The following is a 20,355-nucleotide window of genomic DNA, read 5'->3' as shown; positions in this document are numbered from 1 at the left end:
GATTTTAGTGGCATCTAAAGAATACACATAGGCAAGGAGCATGGAGCAGGCCCTCTATGTGGAATGAAGATTTCAAAAGTAACTCTGCAGAGCTCTCAACCTGACAGCATAAGGCCATTGTCCAAATCAAAGTATGCAGAGGCTGACAGGTAAAGTACTCAAAAATCAGCATTTAATACATCTCTGATTTAAAATAATTAATTTTGGGTGGGAAACAGTATTCAATCACTTAATCCTGGTTCCCATTATGATTCCCTCATTTTATTGAGAATATGTCCCTCCACTATTCCCCTTCACTTGATTTACCTAAGGAAAGATATAAGAAAACTTTACTAATACATTATAGAATGTGCAGGAAATAGGACACTATTGAAAAATTATGAATTAGATCATCTGATGCAATCATGTAATTTTACACATATTCATATTTTAAGATAATTATTTACATTATATTAATATAAATGTGCTGTTCTAGATTCAGAATTATCCTAAGGGTCTTTTATACCTCATATCCTTATGAAGGATATCACCCAATCTAGTTTAATAAAACAAGTTCCCCTTTCATACCTATAGATAGAGAGAATATAATGATGGGTATTAGATACCATGTGTAAGAAACTGAGGCTGGTAAATAGTATGCTCCAGATTGATTTGAGTTATGTGTGATTCCAAACCCCACAAACTCAGCCATTACATTATACTACTCACATTTACTTTCTGAGGAGTATAATATCCCTTGTATTAAAATTATTCTTGTCACTTTACTTCATGAATATATTTAATAATAAGACTATCTTAATGAATGACATCATTTTATATAATGAGACAGATACCATGCAGCAATTCCATTTCCATCAAAAGATTCCCCTCATCACCACCATGATCAAAGTTTGCATTGATCTTAGGCAATGACACCCATGGCTCCTGCACAAATCTTCACCTTGTTAAAGATAACAGTACCCTCAACCCCTAAATCTGACCTATTTCTTTCAAATATTATCTCAGACTTCTCAAACATAGTATAGTGCAAATGTGATCAACCCAGAAGAGAATAGAAATGGTATCATGCTTACTTTGGAAAAATATATTTCCATTAAGGTGGGAAGTTCTAAGTTCTTTGCAGAGGTTGCGTAGAATTCACTATGATATTATATACTGCATATGAGAAGAAACTGCATCACCAGATCCTTATATTATTCAGAAACTAATTACAATATATGATAATCTAGGAAAGACACACTAAGGCTCACATTGGTATTATGGTTCACCTTAGGATAAAAGGGATGGCAGAGAAAATAATTCTATATTAAGAATATCCTAAAATGTGGTTAAAGAGAACACTATCAAATCTTTTTAAAAAAACATTTAGTTTTTAGTTGTAGGTGGACACAATACCTTTATTTCATTTTTATGTGGTGCTAAGGATTGAACCCAATGTTTCATGCATGCCAGGCAAGCACTCTACCTCTGAGCCACAGCCCCAGCCCTCAAATATTTTTTAATCCATTCTTTTTAGTTGTACATGACAGTAGAATCCATTTTGATATAATTATACAAGCAGACACAATCAAATCTTGTTCATATAAATTTTACCAACTATTTACATGTCATAGAAGTTTATGTTTAGAAAGAATAAGCAAAAACCTCTATGAACTAAATTCTCTTTGTTGTATACATCTAGGAATAACAAAGATATGTTGTGTTAAATATATATCTCACACATGTCTTCAAAACAAATTATTATAAGGACAGTTCAGGTAAAACAATGTAACTAATGTCACCAAACCATCAATCCTACCAGTGATCTCTGGACTGAACTTCTTCACTGGAAGCAAGAACAGAAGCAGTGCTCTCAACTGCTGTTTTGTGAAGGTGCCTAAGGAGAGCTCCTGAGGAAAAGGTAGTTAAATTGGTTTCTGGAAGAAAGTGACTATCAGAATGAAAGTTCTTCATTTTTTAAACTTTTTTTCTCAAATTACTCTTGAATTTTCATTTGTTTTTTTTTTAATTTTAATTGGCAAATAGTAACTTCATACCTCATGGGATATTCTGTGATGTTTTGACATATGCAGACAAGGAATGGTTAAAACTAACATAAATATCTGCTCACATACTATCTGGAGTAAGCACATCTGAAATCAATTCTTTGCAATTTTGAATATTCAATACATTATTATTAATTAGTTCTCATTCTGCTCAATAAATCTCAAAAACGTATTCTATCTAATTCAAACTTTGTACTCTTTGACCAATGTTTTCCCTACATTCCCTATGTTGATGCATGAAACCATAAGTTCATTTTTTGATTATATGTTATAAATGGTTATATATTATATATAATATACACATTTACAATACAAATATATGTACATAATACATATGTGATGTATACATATATGGAAGCATGTATTATATGTATATGTGTAATTATGTCATATATAATATATGATCATTTATATGTTATATATTATAAATATATTTGTTTTTATGGTTATATAATATAAATAAACAGTCTTGGGGAAAAAATGTGAAATTAGAAGAATGTACTTTTGCTGAACATAAGAAGGCTGATATTGAATGATTGCAATAAACCTTGAAAAAAAATGAACTCTGTAGGTAGGAAATCAGTGAGAGGGAGGAAGAGAAAGAAAGGGGACATACTAGGAATTGAAATGAAGAATATTATGTTAAGTGCCTCTAGGAACCCTACCATCACCTATAACTAGAATGCACCAATTAATAAAAACAAAAAGAAATTAAAAGGACATTTTAAAAGTTTGCTCAGTTGACCACAGTTAGTACAGAATATCTTTTAATTGTTCATATGTTTTCAGAATATTCTCAGAAGTTTTCAGAAGGCAACCACCACTAAGCTGACAACATTAAAATTACTAGCACTTTCTTACATTTACAAGATTTGCCTAGGTAAAATCAAATTGAATTTTACAAAAGGTTTTGCAAGGGTAAGGTTCATACCTCCTTCTATATGACCTATCAAACAAAACAACTCTTACAATATTGTGGAGTAATCTTGAGAAACTTAATACAACTTTCTACCTAATTCAAACTAATTATTGCCAACATCCCTATTTTGATCATATGTTCATTCCATAGTTTACACAGCAACATAAAACAGCAAAATTTTTAGACTAATTCTTTCAATTAGAGATTCTAAAGATGATTTGTGTGCTAAAGTCAGCATCAACAGGTCTGACTGGGGGACTGGTCTGAAAGAAAAATATAAGAGCAAAAGTGCAAGATAATTTTTAAAAATTACCTAAACCATGGCTACATCATTAACTAGAGATAAAAATGCTTTTTGATAATCACAGCAGAAGATAGCATGAGGACTGACAGAAAATTTAGGCTTCTCCATAAGTATTGCTTCTACAATTTCTGAAGCTATAAAAAAACTAAACAAGCATAATAAGAATAATCCTAAGGGCAACTGGATCCTCATGTAGGCAAAAAAATAAAAAATAAATAAAAACAAACAAACAAAAAGCATAGCATTTTCCTCCAGAACAGAAAACAGTAGTCTTTTGTCAAAGTTGCCTTCAGTGTAATTGCTGATACTGAGTGTGATATCATTCGTATTGACCATGGTGTTTTCACCCACAGTTTTATAGCTTTGTGACTTCAGAACCTCACAGACTAACTTGTTGTACTCCCATCTGGGCAATGCACTGGTTTGTGTAACTTGATAAGCTTCCAAAGGTGCCTATAGGAAGAAACCATTAAGTGAGTAGTAAAATTCTAGATGGGTTAAAGAATGATCAAGTAGACCATGAAATATTGGAAGAAATTTGTGGCATGCAGAAATCTTTAGCACAACTCTGGAAAAATCACTGCTATAACACCACCTATGAAGTTGAAATATGAAATCTCTTGGGAAAATGAGAAATATACTTGAGTTCACCACAGTTTTGATAATCAAGGAGTGTTTGAAATATGACTGTACAAATTTTCCTGTGAATGTAGTAAAATTGGGAAAATGCAGGATGAACTTTATGGGGCACAAATTGATCGTCTTCTCTGAATTGGAGCTTCAGATTTAAAATTTATGCCCAGGTAAAAACTCAGAAATATTCTGGAGTTACAATCTGATGCAATTCCCAAAAATTTTCATGAAAATGTTGCTTAAATGATAAACTTCAACCATCCCATGCCCCTATAATCTTTGTGCAGGGTCACATGGAGCTCCTATAGAGACCAGGTACTATTGTTGTGTCCCTTAGGTGCCCTCTAGTTGCCTCTGCATAAGTTCAATGGAAACTAAGCATAAACTTTCCATATACTCTGATCACTAGAATGAAAAATATCCTTGGCATGTACACCATTATCCTATCTAGGTCTGAGTATTATCTCCAAATTCCAAAATTGGTCAATAAGATTGACAATAGAGTAATAATTAAAGGTTACCTACCTATAGAAGCCCTGTGCAAAAAGGAACATTTCATATAAGTGTCTCCAGAATCTGGTCCCAGCTCCTGAGGCACATATGAAGTTGAGAGTTGCCTTTTAGCATCATTTTCAATTTCCCATCCCAAGATGGAGCTCTGGAGATCATATATTTTGATAGTGTTTGTTATAAATGAGCTACAACCCAAAGTAATTTAGTCACAATATGCTGATCTTTTCACAATAGTGGAAGTGACAAATATGAAAATAAATAGTCATTAAAATCAATGTAGTTACCATTAGTCATTATAATGCCATACCCCAAATGAGCCATGAGCCATCCCAGTGTCACAAAAATCTGCTATTGAGATATTCTATAACCAAATGTAATCACTATGTAACGTAGTTACATAATCCCACTGGAAGATACCAGTGGTTAAGAGGTCAATTGTCCCTTTAGTAAAAACTGAAGTTGCATCCACCCAGATGCTAATGTCAGGTATGGAAACAGTTATAATGGTTATGAGCACTGAATATACTGCTTATCTCTTCTGAAAATAGCTTCAAGAACTGCTAAAACACCAATTCACATATTAAAGAAGCTCAAACTATCCCAAGCAGTATAAATAAAAAGGGAAACACAATAGATAAATCCTGATATAGCCATAGAATACCTAAGACAAAAATAATTATCTTAAAAGCAAACATAGGGAAGAAAATGCACTTATTTTCAAAGAATGAAAATTAAACTAAGTACTAACTTCTCACCAGCAATAATGGAAGCCAAAAATAATGCAATGATATTTTCAACAACTCAGAAAGAATAACTGTTCATCTGAAATTTTATACCCAGAAACTGTCTCTTTCAGAATGAGGAAAATGTTTTCAGACGAACAACAATAACAACAACAACAACAACAAAACCCAGATCATTTTCCACTAATGTATTTTTTATTGTTAGTCATTTTAATAAGATTTAATAGTGCATCATAAAACTATACAAGTCATATTCCACTAACAGATTTTAATGAAGTGCCATGACCCACCCGGCATCAACAATGGATCTTGAGTAGGGGTGACTGGATATGGAGGAAAAGCAGAGACAAAGAAAATACAGTGACATTTTCAAGTGAAATTGGGGCCAAGTGGGACACTGCACTCTGATGAAGGAACAGTGACCCAGAACTAGCTCCACAAGTTTATCACATAAGGTCTCAAAATCAGGAAGTTAAAACGATAGAGGCATTGTAAATTGTTCAAGGCTTGTGAGTTATTGAGAGGCTTCTTTGTGCACTAAAAAGTAACAGAGCTAGAAACATTTGTGCAGCTATCCTACTGTTACAGTGCTGAGAACATCCTGCTATTACCCTGCTTCACCCAAGTCCATTGTACTGGAATGTCTGATAACAGTATCAGAGCTGAGTGTCAAAGCTGTTAACATTTTCATCTTTGACAAAGAATGTTTCCCAGGCTTGATTTTTGTTGACCTCACAGGATCAGCCAGTGACCAGGGACTCATTTGCTCTCCCAAGGAAAAAGATTCTCAAGTATGTACCTTATCCAGAAGGAAAGTGACCTCAGATAGAAAGTCTGAGGTGAGAAATTAAGATAAAGTGATAAATAATCAGGATAAATCTTAAATATATTAACTTATAATACAATATAAATAATATCCTGTGGAGTTTCAATATACTATATTATTAAATACACAACAAAAATATATAAATTATGTATATAAAAGATGCTAAGCTTTCTAAGACTCTTGTGCTATTAAAGAGTTGAATAGAGAAGCTGATCTTATTTGGGCCTAAATATGTCATCTTGCCATTTCTAGTAAAGAAGTCACAAACTTGCAAAAGGAAAAAAAGAAGGAATTGCAAATACTTACATCACCCAGCTATAGCATTTCCTGACTGCATTCTACACCTCTTTGGACCATTCCCTGAATGCCATATGTCATCAGAGGAAAAAAAAAACCCAAGCAACTTTAACCAACCTGAATAGCCATTGTCACAGACACTTGCAATTTAAGCTTCCCTTAGTGTTTCATTTTTAAAATTTTATCCAAGTGTCTCTACCCTCAAAAAAAAGCAAGAATAATTATGCATTTTACAAGTTTAATATCCTGTTATATAATTCATAACTGGATCTTTGGAGGATAAAATAGTAGGATGTTGTTAGAAAAACATAAAATATTAAAACATTAACCATGACCAAAAGCTGAAGTTATAAACTCATTAACCATTTAAAGCTCTTTTTGGAGAATTAACTTTCCTTTCATGGTTGATACTACTTCCTCAAATAATATGACCTCCACAACTATACAGATTTTTTTCTCTTTATTAGCAAATAGGACTTTATGAATCTCAGCTAAACAGCTTAATCAGATTATTTTCCTTAAGAAAACAGATTTTCCTCCAAATCCTTTTAGTACTAATTAATGTGATTTACAGCATAGAAACCTAAAGTTACTTGTTTAATTGTGTGGATCTATGAGATTCACAGATCAATGGCAGGGGCCTTGATCCCTGAACTCACTCTGCTAATGCCAGATGAAACATCTTCACTTACTGAGCAGTTGCCCTGAAGCCTGTGAACTCTTTGAAAGAGAATGTCATCATTCTTTCTCATTCCATGCTTTCACTTTCTTCAAATGTCTTGGGAGCATTGGTAAATCAGGTTTATGTTTTCGGCACTAGAAATTGAGAGAAACAAGCAAAATACTTTGGGCTGCAATCCCAGAGGCTGCTGGAAGAATCTGGAGGGAGAGACTAAGCTTATGTAATGAAGAACTTGTTGAAGACAAAGTCAAAAAAGTCTAGGAGAGGGAAGCAACATGGGAAAATAAATATTTTATGTACAATAAAAACAAATGGGATAAAATGAGAAAAACAGCATAAACATCTCTAAGTGTCACAAATTAAAAATGATTTGCTTTTATTATGGAAAAGTCAAACTAAAGGTTTAAATTTCTCTTTACAAAACCGCTGTGACTCAGCACTAAACGATCCCGCTGAAACAACTGGTCGGCCCTTCTGAACCTGTGGAGGTTAATATCAACCGAGCCTTCATAGGCAGTGGCCACAGGATTGAGACGGGGCTTGGGACAACCAGTCAGGACCCACCCGTTGCATTGGTCACCCAGCAAAGGGAACGCACTGTCGCCATTTGCATGGGATACCACCATGGCAGAGAACTGACGTCACCAGAATGCGGCGGAGGAGATAACTTCATTGAAACCAGCCACGACAGGTGTGTAACCCCCCTAGTCCTCCCTCTCCACACAACGGGGAAATCTTAAGGGCCCCTCCCAGCTCTCCTGTGAGCGTGACTGTCAGACTGAGGGAATCAGGAGTGGCGCGGGACCCATGGCGCGGGACCCCGGCTACCACTTCCACCAGGGCTAACAACTGAGGTCTCTTGCACCAGCTAACGGGGGCGTGGCTACCGGAGGGCAAGCAAAATACGCTGAGGGTTCTCAGCCCCAAGCTCCACAACCTTAGGGTCTGAGGGAAGGGCAAGCAGGGAGAGTGTGCCCAGTCGTTCAAGAAAACAGGGCTCCCGTGAGCAGCAGACCTGGCATGTAGCCAGTATTGTGGTGAGCGTAACCAGTGAGCTGGGCCTGGCTGGAGAAAAAGTGGGGAAGTGACTAGACACTCAGGATTGGAGACGTGCCCAGTAGGGGAGGAGGAGCTGCTGCACAATGATTGGTTCCTGCATATAGAGAGGAGAAGCTTGGCACAGTGGGCACAGCTCCACCTGCTGGAAGAGAAGTTAATCAAACTCTAATACTGCATTTATTAAATTTTTTTTATTATTATTTGGGTTTCCTTTTTCATTTTCACTTTTTTTATTTTTTTAAACTTATTTTTATTATTTTTTATTTTTTATTATTTTTCAATTTTTTTCCTTTTTTTCTTTTTTATTTTTTTTCTTTTGTATTTTAATTTCTTTTCAATTTCCTTATTCCCCCTTCCTTGAATTCTACCCATTTACTCTCATTCTCTTTAGTGACTTCTTCCCTTCCCTTCTAATACCTTTCCTCCCAAGCATCAAATAAATTTATAGGAGTAAACAGTAACTCAGCAGTCAAATAGAATAAGAAGTAACATGAGCAGCATGAAAAAGCAAGGAAGAAAAGGAGTACAAACAATGCAGGACAGCCTAAATATTCAGGAGGACCTAGAGGCATCAGAAAAATGGTCAAATAAAGAACTCAAGGAATACCTTAGACAGATGGAATGGAATCTTAAAGAGGATATGAGACAGCAAATTCAAGCAATGAAAGAACACATTGAAAATGTATTACATAAACAGATAAAAGAAGCAAATAAGCATCTTTATCAGGAGATAGAGATTATAAAAAAATCAAACAATAATCCTAGAAAGGAAGGGAACTATAAACCAAATTAAAAACTCAAATGAGAGTATAACTAACAGAGTGGAGCAAGTAGAAGCCAGAACGTCAGATAATGAAGACAAAATATATCATCTTGAAAAGAGTCTAGCCAACTCAGAAAGGCTGGTAAAAAATCACAAGAAAAACATCCAAGAGATATGGGATAACATAAAAAAACCAAACTTAAGAGTCATCGGGATAGAGGAAGGTATAGAGGTTCAAACCAAGGGAATAAGCAACCTGCTGAATGAAATAATTATAGAAAACTTTCCAGAAATAAAAAAGGAAACGGATATACAAATTGTAGAAGCATACAGGACACTGAGCATACAAAATCACAGTAGACCAACGCCAAGACACCTTGTTATGAAGATATCCAATATACAGAACAAAGAGAAAATATTAAAAGCTACAAGAGAAAGGAGGCAGATTACATTCAGGGGTAAACCAATAAGGTTAACAACGGATTTTTCATCACAGACGCTGAAAGCTAGAAGATCCTGGAACAATGTATTTCAAACACTGAAAGACAATGGATGCTAACCAAGAATTCTGTATCCAGCAAAATTAAGCTTCAGGTATGACAACAAAATGAAAATCTTTCATGATAAACAAAAGTTAAAAGAATTTGCAGCCAGAAAACCAGCATTGCAAAGCATCTTGAGCAAAACACTACATGAGGAAGAAATGAAAAACAATAACCAAAACCAACAGTGGGAAGTACCTAAGTAAAGCCAGAGGGTGAGGGGAAAGCTAATCATGGAGAAACAAACCAAATTAAAAAAAAAAAAAAAGATAAAGAATCAAACATGGCTGGAAGTACAAAATATATATCAATAGTAACTCTAAATGTAAATGGCTTAAACTCTCCAATAAAGCGACATAGGCTGGTAACATGGATTAAAAAAACAAATCCAACAATATGCTGCCTCCAGAAGACACATCTGATTGGAAAAGACATACACAGGCTGAAGGTGAAAGGTTGGGAAAAAATATACCACGCACACGGTCCTCATAAGCAAGCAGGGGTGACCATTCTCATATCGAATAAAATCGACTTCAAGACTAAGTTAATCAAAAGGGATAAGGAAGGACATTATATACTGTTAAAAGGAACCATTCACCAACAAGACATAACAATTATCAATATTTATGCACCAAATAATGGTGCTGTGACGTTCATAAAACAAATTCTCCTCAAGTTCAAGAATCAAATAGACCACAACACAATAATTATGAGTGACATCAACACACCTCTCTCACCATTGGACAGATCCTCCAAACAAAAGTTGAATAAAGAAACTATAGAACTCAATATCACAATCAATAACCTAGATTTAACTGACATATATAGAATATATCAACCATCATCAAGTGGAATATACATTTTTCTCAGCAGCACATGGATCCTTCTCAAAAATAGACCATATATTATGCCATAGGGCAACCTTCAGTAAATATAAAGGGGTGGAGTTAATACCATGCATTTTATCTGACCATAATGGAATGAAACTGGAAATCAATGATAAAAGAAGGAAGGAAAAATTCTACATCACATGGAAAATGAACAATATGTTACTGAGTGATCAATGGGTTACAGAAGACATAAAGGAGGGAATCAAAAAATTCTTAGAGATAAATGAAAATACAGACACAACATATTGGAATCTATGGGACACAATGAAAGCAGTTTTAAGAGGGAAATTCATCGCCTGGAGGTGATTACTCAAAAAAAGGAAAAACCAACAAATAAATGAGCTCACACTTCATCTCAAAGCCCTAGAAAAGGAAGAGCAAAACAACAGCAAATGTAGCAGAAGGCAAGAAATAATAAAAATCAGAGCAGAAATCAATGAAATTGAAACAAAAGAAACTATTGAAAAAATTAACAAAACTAAAAGTTGGTTCTTTGAAAAAACATATAAGATTGACAGACCCTTAGCCATGCTAACGAAGAGAAGAAGAGAGAGAACTCAAATTACTAACATACGGGATGAAAAAGGCAATATCACAACAGATGCTACAGAAATACAGAAGACAATTAGAAATTATTTTGAAAACCTATATTCCAATTAAATAGAAGATAGTGAAGACATCGATAAATTCCTTAAGTCATATGATCTGCCCAGACTGAGTCAGGAGGATACACACAATTTGAACAGACCAATATCAGTGGATGAAATAGAAGAAGCTATCAAATGACTACCAACCAAGAAAAGCCCAGGACCAGATGGGTATACAGCAGAGTTTTACAAAACCTTTAAAGAAGAATTAATACCAATACTTTTCAAGTTATTTCAGGAAATAGAAAAAGAGGGAGCACTGCCAAATTCATTCTATGAGGCCAACATCACCCTGATTCTGAAACCAGACAAAGACACCTCAAAGAAAGAAAACTACAGACCAATATCTCTGATGAACCTAGATGCAAAAATCCTCAATAAAATTCTGGCGAATCGGATACAAAGGCACATCAAAAAAATTGTGCACCATGATCAAGTAGGATTCATCCCAGGGATGCAAGGATGGTTCAATATACAGAAATCAATAAATGTTATTCACCACATCAATAGACTTAAAGATAAGAACCGTATGATCATCTTGATAGACGAAGAAAAAGCATTTGACAAAGTACAGCATCACTTTATGTTCAAAACATTAGAAAAAATAGGGATAACAGGAACTTACCTCGACATTGTAAAAGCTATCTATGCTAAGCCTCAGGCTAGCATCATTCTGAATGGAGAAAAATTGAAGGCATTCCCTCTAACATCTGGAACAAGACAGGAATGCCCTCTATCACCACTTCTATTCAATATAGTTCTCAAAACACTGGCCAGAGCACTAGACAGACGAAAGAAATTAAAGGTATAAAAATAGGAAAAGAAGAACTTAAATTATCACTATTTGCAGGTGACATGATTCTATACCTAGAAAACCCAAAAGGGTCTACAAAAAAATTACTAGAACTAATAAATGAATTCAGCAAAGTGGCAGGATATAAAATCAACACGCATAAATAAAAGGCATTTCTGTATATCAGTGACAAAACTTCTGAAACGGAAATGAAGAAAAACACTCCATTCACAATATCCTCAAAAAAAATAAATAAATAAAATACTTGGGAATCAACCTAACAAAAGAGGTGAAAGATTTATACAATGAAAACTACAGAACCCTAAAGAGAGAAATAGAAGAAGATCTTAGAAGATTGAAAAATATACCCTGTTCATGGATAGGCAGAACTAACATCATCAAAATGGCGATATTACCAAAAGTTCTCTATAGGTTTAATGCAATGCCAATCAAAATCCCAATGGCATTTCTTGAAGAAATAGATAAAGCAATCATGAAATTCATATGGAAAAATAAAAGACCCAGAATAGCAAAAGCAATTCTAAGTAGGAAGTGTGAATCAGGTGGTATAGCGATACCAGATTTCAAACTATATTACAGAGCAATATTACAAACAACAGCATGGTACTGGTACCAAAACAGGAGGGTGAACCAATGGTATAGAATAGAGGACACAGAGACTAATCTACAAAGCTACAACTGTCTTATATTTGATAAAGGCGCTAAAAGCATGCAATGGAGGAAGGATAGCATCTTCAACAAATGGTGTTGGGAAAACTGGAAATCCATATGCAACAAAATGAAACTGAATCCCCTTCTCTCGCCATGCACAAAAGTTAACTCAAAGTGGATCAAGGAGCTAGATATCAAATCAGAGACTCTGCGTCTGATAGAAGAAAAAGTTGGCTTCGATCTACATATTGTGGGGTCGGGCTCCAAATTCCTTAATAGAACACCCATAGCACAAGAGTTAATAACAAGAATCAACAAATGGGACTTACTTAAACTAAAAAGTTTTTTTCTCAGCAAGAGAAACAAAAAGAGAGGTAAATAGGGAGCCTACATCATGGGAACAAATTATTACTCTTCACACTTCAGATAGGGCCCTAATATCCAGAGTATACAAAGAACTCAAAAAACTAGACAATAAGATAACAAATAACCCAATCAACAAATGGGCCTAGGACCTGAACAAACACTTCTCAGAGGAGGACATACAATCAATCAACAAGTACATGAAAAAATGCTCACCATCTCTAGCAGTCAGAGAAATGCAAATCAAAACCACCGTAAGATACCATCTCACTCCAGTAAGATTGGCAGCCATTATGAAGTCAAACAACAACAAGTGCTGGCGAGGATGTGGGGAAAAGGGTACTCTTGTACATTGCTGGTGGGACTGCAAACTGGTGTGGCCAATTTGGAAAGCAGTATGGAGATTCCTGGGAAAGCTGGGAATGGAACCACCATTTGACCCAGATATTCCCCTTCTCGGACTATTCCCCGAAGACCTTAAAAGAGCATACTACAGGGATACTGCCACATCAATGTTCATAGCAGCACAATTCACAATTTCTAGACTGTGGAACCAACCCAGATGCCCTTCAATAGATGAATGGATAAAAAAAAAAATGTGGCATTTATACACCATGGAGTATTACGCAACACTAAAAAATGACAAAATCATGGAATTTGCAGGGAAATGGATGGCACTAGAGCAGATTATGCTTAGTGAAGCTAGCCAATCCCTAAAAATCAAATACCAAATGTCTTCTTTGATATAATGAGAGCAACTAAGAACAGAGCAGGGAGGAAGAGCAGGAAGAAAAGATTAACATTAAACAGAGACATGAGGTGGGAGGGAAAGGGAGAGAAAAGGGAAATTGCATGGAAATGGAGGGAGACCCTCATTGTTATACAAAATTACATATAAGAGGTTGTGAGGGGAATGGAAAATAAACAAGGAGAGAAATGAACTGCAGTAGATGGGATAGAGAGATGATGGGAGGGGAGGGGAGGCGTGATAGTAGAGGATAGGAAAGGTAGCAGAATACAACAGTTACTAATAGGGCATTATGTAAAAATGTGGATGTGTAACCGATGTTATTCTGCAATCTGTATTTGGGATAAAAATGGGAGTGTATAACCCACTTGAGTCTAATGTATGAAATATGATATGTCAAGAGCTTTGTAATGTTTTGAACAACCAGTAAAAAAAACACAAAAAACACAAAAAAAAACAAAAATGGAATAGAAAGTTATTTGAAGAGTTGTTATAAAGATGAAATGAGATAATTGGAAAATGTTTAACCAGGACCTGCAACTATTGATTTCACTTTTCAGCATTGGCTCTGCACTTCCTTCTGGTAGCCAGCAGGTGGGAGATGATCCTCTATCAATCTCTCTTTTCTTTCAGACTTCTTACTAACAAGATTTAATTTTCTACCAGTAATGAGATACTAGCATCATAACAGTTTGCCTTCCATTTAATTCTGGATAGGGGTTTTCCAACTATTCTTCAAAAGGAACAAACTGATTTTAGTACTCCACAGCCATCCAAATCATGCTTGAAAATGAAGAGGAGTTTTGGCACTCACATACCCATATCCTGTTCCTTCCCACAAACTCCAGATATTAGCTCTTCCTCTCACTGCATAATTCATAACCCACCCCTACTCCACGTTCTCACAAGCTTGAAACCAGACATGCTGAGGTTATTGTAACACTGTTATTTGCTGGAAATGATTAAATGACTTCACCTGTTGATTGTGTAGAAAGGAAATGGCCAGATCACAGAGATGTTCATAAAATGCCTTTGCTCAGAAAACTGACCTGCTTCAGTCTGAAGCAAAGAGCAGGGCCCAGGATAGAGAAATAAGCTGAGGATTAAGGATTAAATCAACTCATCCAATAATGGTACTTTGCATGAGTTTGAAAGGGTACAAGGCTTTCAGTACTACCAGACTTACCAGTAGGTCACTATTACCCCTACCTCCAGTCTTGATGCTCTTCCTATACCTATGTGACACCTGTAATAGCTTCCCATTATTGTTGTAGATGCTCTGTCAAAGGAACCGCTGAGCTAGAGTTAGTCCAGCTTTTCATTATTGTAATGAAATGCCTGACACAGGCTACTCAGGGAAAAAGGAGGTTTATTTAGCTCACATTTTTGGAGAATCAAAGGCACGGTGCTATTATTGCCTCAATTCTGGTCAAGTCCCCATAGCAGTTAGCAGGTGATGGATGGCAGTGATGGGAACCCATGTCAAGGCTAATGGTAACTTCTCAAGCCAGGAATCAGAAAGAGAGAGAGAAGGGTAGGTGGGCCAGGATTGCTCCTTTTTTAACAACTTCTCACAGAGGAGCCACATGAAAATCACTAATGGTCACAAAAACTACCTCCAGTCACCAATGTCCTAAAGATTTTCCACTAGGCCCCACCTCTTGAGGGTTCCATAACACCTTTCAACACCACTACCCTGGGGATCAAGGCTCCAGTCACACTGGACAGCTGGGGGATACTCAAATTATAGCAACACTGTGTTGCCAAGAGTTGATTTTGCTGTTTTATGTTTGCATATTTCGGTTCAAAACCTTCCTACAGAAGTCATTGCTCTGCCAGATTCTCAGCCTGTGACACAGCAGGCCCTCCCTACACGTCTTCCCTGTCTCACACAATTCCACAGTGTGCAGGCTCACATCTGAAAGGAAAGTGACCACAACACTTAGAGCAACCAAAAGATCTTTATTGCAGCAGTGCAACAAAGAGAAAAGAAAGAAGGAAAGAGGGAGAAAGAGAGAGAAAATAGAAGAGATAAAGAGGGAGACAGCAAGAGCAAGAGACAGAGAGCGCACGCAAGAAAGATAAAGAGCAAGAGAGAGAGCGAGAGAGAGGGAGCAAGAGAGAGGGGGCCCTGGCAGGAGGGAGTTTTATAGCCCAAATCTAATGGGGCCTCTGGGTCCGCAAGCTGCCTTGTTGGCCCAAGGGGGGGTTAAGTGTTCAGCCTTGAGCAGGGTTGAATGTTCAGCCTTGAGCAGGGTTGAATGTTCAGACTTGAAGCAAACAGGTGATAAAGGACCAGATAGAGGGGGGTTTGAGTGTGTGGGCTATCTTGCAGCCAACAACTGTTCAGCCTGCCCTGCAGACAACACAGTTCAGCCTGCTCTGCACCCAACAGCATCCATCAATCTGGGCATCTTAGACTAAGCCACCTCACCATCCCTCCTGAGCTGCTCTTGCTCATGTGGTTCCTGCTGGTTCCTTTCCTTCTGCTCTGCCTTTGAATAATGTCTTCCTCTTTTCTGCTTCAAGTCTCACTTCCTCAAATAAATGAGCAACATTTTCAAGTTTTCTCTAAAGATTTCAATCTAGATGAATATACTCTTCCCCTCCTTTTCTTAAACTTTGTTACTTTTAAATGATGCCATTTGTATTTTCATTGTAATTTTTGTGTGTGTATAATGCTGAGGATTGAACCCAGGCCCTGGTACAAGCAAGGCAAGCACTCTACCACTGAGTTATATTCCCCTTGTTGTAATTTATAAATGTCTATATGTTTATTTAATGCATTATTCATTAAGTCAACAACTATTAACTATTCAATTTTGTAAACCAGCCATTTTTCCTAGGAACTGAGGAGAGATTAGTACACAAAGAATATAAAATCTCTGATGTACAGACTTTATGCCTTGTGCATATTTCTTTACTTCCTAGTGGGTATTGATATTATGAGGTCTATTCATGCTGTATTCTCTGCCTCTGGCATGCTTTTTAGAACACAGTTGGTGTTTGGTAAGCATTTGCTCTGTGAATTTCATCTGTTATACCCCATGCTTCTGTAGTCCTCAAGGCTATTAATATAATGCTTGGCATTCACATGTGATCAGTGAAGATTTGCTGAATTGAATATTTTCCATTTGCTAATTGAAAATATTGCTTCAGAAGAAGACTAAGATTGACATGAAGGTCAATTTTCCCTTACTGACTTTGAAAGTGATGATTAGAGAAATAACTTCTGTCATACCACTGTCCCTCCTCTCCTTTGTATTCGCTTCCTAAAGAAGATGATGGATGTCTGTCACTTTGTGAAGCCCGACTTATTCTAAGTTGATGTCAATTTATTCTAAAGGGATAAAATATGACTTAAAATACAAGAAGGAGCAGATTAGGGACCATAAAGACAGGAACTGGAACTGTATACCAGACCTACCAGCCCAGTTAAGTCCTCACTCCTTCCTCTCCTTCAATTTCAATAAATATTCATCAATGTATGTGCTGCTCTTTCCCAAATTTGCCTGCTCTTTCCCCTTCCGTGACTTTCAAAGAATCTGAGGGTGTGGTAATTTGTCATTTTTATTTCTGTTTTTTTCCTTGCCCAAAATATCAGAGCTCAGCTAGTGAGATGTTCCTGGCATCTGTGTGATAGGCTCATTTTTGGTCCTCATCAGAAACTTTGTAATATATTCCATGACACTCACTGGCATGTGCAATAATTTTTACTGTAATATTGTGCTGATTAAATTTTTTCTTTGTTGTTAGTGAATTTTGGATTCTGTTTTAAAAAATCTTTTTCTATTTCAAGATCATTAAGATATTCTCTAATATTGTCTTCTAGAAGTTTTATTGTATTGATTTTTATGCATAGATACACAATTCTACTAGATTTAATTTTGTATATGATATGAGATATCCAAACTGATCCAGCAGAATTGATTGACACACCCATCCTTTCCTGAAAAAACAATCACAAAAGGAAACACCCTGTATGATTCAACATATGTAACATTGCTAAGCAGGGTTAGAGTAAAGATTAGGCAGGGAAGGTATCCTGAGAAAAGGGGAAGTGATTGCTATTAAGGTCTGGACACTGGGTTATCTTAGTGAGAAGGGACAGAAGCATGGACAGGAGGAGATTGTGAGGGCTTCTGCCTTACTGTAGGCTGTACTGAACCTGGCTGGTGTTTCCATGGATGTTGATATTATAATAGTTGAGCTTACATTTATACTTTATATGGTTTTCTACCTGTGTGTTGTTCTAATGTATAGTGTTAAATATGAAATATTTCATTTCCTGAACATAGCCTCATAATCAATATTTATTGAGTACCACTGAATACTCAGTGTTACTGAGTGAGCAGTGTTTTTTGGTGTGCCAGGGAAGCAGAAGATGACTGAAATGCATGATACCTACACCCACTACAGGGCTATGAACAGAATTAAATGAGATAAGGTATTTGGAAGTATACAACTCAGTTCCTGGTACAAAATAAGGGGAAACTCATTATTTGATGTTCCCTTCATGTGTCTTAGCATAAACCCATGGCAGTCAGAGTTGGGATACCAGAGCTCTTTCAGAGTCCCCATCTGTACTGTAGGAAGAATAACAGGGAGATGCCAGCTTCACACCTTTTTATTTGTCCTTTTAATATGAGCCAGGACTTCCCACACAAGTGTGAAAACCCAGGTACCAGGTCTCCACCACTCTAAATGCCCAGCTCCTCCAACCCCTCACTCCACATTTTTCATTACTCTGCAAATACTCTTTTCTCATGAACCTCCTAATTTATTTTACTAAGGAAGTTTCCAGCCATTTTTTTTTAAATCAGCAATTAACTTAGTCATTCTCTTCTATTCTAACTTCTCTCCAAATCTTTACAAAAGCCTGGCTGGTCAGATGTATCTGCTAGAGATAAGTGATGCTGCCTCGCTCTCCATACCCATTGGCTATAGAAAAAAAATCATCTGAGGAGCAATGGGGATTCCCAGTAAATCTCTTCCTCTTTTTCTCACCGAAGACTCTCACCCAGAAGGAAAGAAATAACATAGAGACTGATAGAAGGATTGATCCCCTGGGTGCTACCTCCCAAAGGAAGAAATTACATTCCTTCTAAAAGACCTCCATTCCTCCCTCATTTGTGGAATACCAGTTTCTAAAGCACATTTTAGAGCCCAAGGGAGCATGGCATTCCTCCCAGACATTCCTGTGTTCGCCATATTGATCTCTGTGTCTAATCCTTCAAAACTGAATTGTGAAAATATTTTTTCTGCTACTATTCCAATCTTTCTGAAAGATGCAAATTCTTGGACACATTTTCAGTGCGTTTCCTAATGTACTCCAACTCTGAACATCCAATCAGATCTCCCAGCATTATTTAAGGAGGAATTTTAAATCCAGTCAATCAGATTCCTCTCTATTCACTACCTCCTCACCTTCCACCTCGTACAGGTTTTTCATTCCTATTTCTGCTCTCCAGCTAGTCTCTAATCAACCTGAAACATAAACCTTCCCCCACATTCTGAATATAACCTCCCCTGGAACTTACATCTTTATAAATAGTTCTTACTGTAAATATAGAGGTATAATTAATTTTAACCATTTTTTTTTACTTGAAAGTTAATGAAAACAATTTGTATTTTTCATAGATGTCTTGATTATAGATCTGTGACATTATTATATATTCTTTTTCTATGTCTATATTTACTATAGAACTTCGTTTCTTTGAAAGTAAGACCTAAATCATATTTATCTTTGCATCCCCAGAATTAGAAAAATCCTTTGCATATAGACAGCACTCAATAAGCTTCTTGTGAGTTGACTATCCAAACTAGACTGCATATGTGTGTATGCATACATGGGCTAAATCCTTAGTTAAAGTCACTGAATGGTGAGTGTGGTCAACACACTGCAGCAGAAGACAAGAAAAATAGATAACAAGAATATTTTTCTTACTACGTGCATTTAGATATAGAAAATATATGAAAGAAGGATAGTATCTTCCATTCACAAAACTCTCTTTTCATCAAATTACTGCTTAACATAACTTCCTATGTGACTCCAACAACAACTTCTCCTCTTACATAGAAAAAGGTAACTTATTCCCTCTAGAAAATGGAAGGATCGACTGACTAGTGACCAAGAGGGTTATTTCACAGAATCGTGTCTCACATAACACCCAATTGTCATAATTCAATGATCACTGGCAGAAGATCTGGACTGGTTCTTTAGGTTTTCAGGAGATTATTTATACTGTTCCCCACTTCTCATATATCCACAAACTGTCCATTCAGAGCTGGACCCTGATATCTCATAGAATTACCTCTACCAGATCCTCTGGAGATCCACCTCTCATTTCCTCATTTCCCAGACCCTACCCACTGAGGAGAGGCTGGCATCAGCCCTGTGCTCAGTTAGGGACTCCTGTCCAGAGTTTTCCTAGAATATCCTGTGGGAATTTGTCACTTAGCCCCAATATTTTCCCATTATTTGGTGTCTCTATTCAATACTGCTGCTGAGACATAGTTTCTACCTCTGACAAGACTTTAGTAGTTCTAGCCCAGAGCTCCATTTTAGTTAATTCTCTGTATCTTCTTGTTCATTTATGACTCACATATGCTATGTCCCATGAACCATGTGTTTGTCGCAGAGCACAATGTTCAACTTTCTCCCAGGTTCTGCTTTGGCTTCCCAACATCTGCTATAATCACAGAAATGTTTCCTCCTCATTGCCCTTTTCTGTATGCTCCTCATTTTTACTCTTCCAATATCTACAAAAATATTCTCAGTTCTCTTGAGGTCTTATATTTTTTTTTAAAAGTACACTTTTAACTTACTTATGTAGTTATCTATAACTATATATAAATATATATATATAATATATATATATATGAATTTATGTATATGTTTACTTATTTATGCATG

Source organism: Callospermophilus lateralis, chromosome 6 (assembly GCF_048772815.1).
Source record: "Callospermophilus lateralis isolate mCalLat2 chromosome 6, mCalLat2.hap1, whole genome shotgun sequence".
Classification (NCBI taxonomy): domain Eukaryota; kingdom Metazoa; phylum Chordata; class Mammalia; order Rodentia; family Sciuridae; genus Callospermophilus; species Callospermophilus lateralis.
The sequence above is the reverse complement of the archived record's forward strand: the minus strand, read 5'-3'. Positions refer to the sequence as shown.